This window comes from Halyomorpha halys, unplaced genomic scaffold (assembly GCF_000696795.3).
Source record: "Halyomorpha halys isolate HHAL.00 unplaced genomic scaffold, Hhal_1.1 Scaffold751.1, whole genome shotgun sequence".
Lineage (NCBI taxonomy): Eukaryota > Metazoa > Arthropoda > Insecta > Hemiptera > Pentatomidae > Halyomorpha > Halyomorpha halys.
Window position 1 is genome coordinate 199,739 of NW_027110937.1, and position 1,825 is coordinate 201,563.

The 1,825-nt window shown below is 23.8% G+C and overlaps 1 protein-coding gene across 1 annotated transcript in view; it reads right to left on the reverse strand.

The window, feature by feature from the left end:
- Positions 1-246: 246 nt before the first annotated feature.
- The window catches only part of eIF3b (eukaryotic translation initiation factor 3 subunit b), a 25,068-nt gene continuing 23,489 nt past the window's right edge, over positions 247-1,825 (reverse strand). Inside the window, exon 15 of the mRNA XM_014428869.3 lies at positions 247-496. The gene's annotated coding sequence lies outside the window, so the exon portion shown is untranslated. The remainder of the gene's footprint in view (positions 497-1,825) is intronic.

Sequence of the window (1,825 nt, forward strand, 5' to 3'; positions counted from 1 at the left end):
TCAGTAAAATTGTCATTCTTCTCACCTTTCACTTACTTAAACATGATTCGCTATTAGGAAAGACAAAACAAATATGGAATACGAAATCATTTAAACTTTTATATAAGTATATCAAAATATTTACAAATCTTAAAACATAAATATTTTTCAAAGAAAAAAAAAAAAAAAAAATTTTATATAACAATTCGAAAAAAAAGAAAGAAAAAAAAGGATATAATACATAGAGGACACAAAACAATCTATAACTGGGTTACGGAAAAGAAATCTATTTTAATATATAACATACAATTTTCAAATAACCTGTATGGGACATGGTGATATTCGATACCAACTCTATTAAATAAGTTTTTTAAATGGCGCTGCAGTCTTAACACTGGTTTATTGCAATTGAAGAAGATTCCGTACATTTTCCCTCTCCGTTTGTCCAAGAGCCCACGTAGAACAGCTTGCGATAAGTACCCTGAGATCCGAGATTCTCAAGGCTGCTAGGCTGCTCCTGTGTTAAAAAATATAATTAAGTAATAATAAAACAACAGCCGATAAAATAAAAAATACATATTTGATACAAAATATTAATAATCAAGTACAGTAGAACACCATTTATCTGCCGAAGTTGGGACTCATTACATCACTGGTTAAGTTTGAGAGTCGGTTATTCCAGAATGATTAAAATAAACAAAATCTAATAACTATTTAACTTATTTATTAGATAAAAATTATAATAGCTAAAAAAAAAAAAAATTCTCCAACTAAATCAAGGTGAACATTTTTTGATTATGAACACTTTAATTTTAGCAGTTTTGATTATATGAGGCAAATTAACGATAATAAAAAATATTTGCTAACTTTTTTTTTTTTTTTATAAAAAAAAACAAATAAAGATTTATTTAACGACAAAAATATATAGTTTATAACTTAAACCCGGTTACTAAATATTAATCAAGTTCATTACAATGATGAGAAATTTCTAAGAAAATCATCTTCAAAACTGCAGCTTTACTTACTGATAATTAACGAGAAATAAAACAACTTAATTAAAAAAATTATTTTTTAACAACTGTTTAAGTAACCGTTACAAATAATTTTAGTACTATCGATTATATAAGACGAATGAATGACACTAACACAAATGCCCGTTATTTATTACTTTATTAAATAAAATAAAAATATAAGACTTAAACATCAGTCTGTTATTAAATATTGGTTGAGCTATATAATATAATAGGATGGGCCTAATATTAAAAAATCAATGTAAAAGAAAACTATAAAATGAATAATTCAATTTAATTCATTACAAACATAGGAAACAAACTACTTTTTTATCTTTTATATAAAAAAAAAAAATAAAAATTAAGATTTATTCAACAATAAAAATATACAATAACAACTTAAGCCCTTCATTTAATATTGATCAAGTTCATTACAATGATGAAAGTCACCTTGAAAAAAATTATGAAGAAACTCCAACAATATAAATGAACTTTATTTCTTAGTAACTGTTACTAATAATTTTTGCAGTTTTTACTATATAAATCAAATGAACAACACTAACAAATGCCCATTAACTTTTTTTTCTTTTATATAAAAAAATAAAGATTTATTCAACAATAAAAATATATAGTTCACAACTTAAGCCCTTCATTAAATATTGATCAAGTTCATTATAATGAGAAAATCACTTTGAAAAGTACAAGTTTATGAACTGAAGATTAGGAAGAAATATAAAATAACTTTATTTTTTAGTAACCGTTACTAATAATTTCAGTAGTTTTTACCATATAAATCAAATGAACGACACTAACAAATGCCCATTAACTTTTTTTTT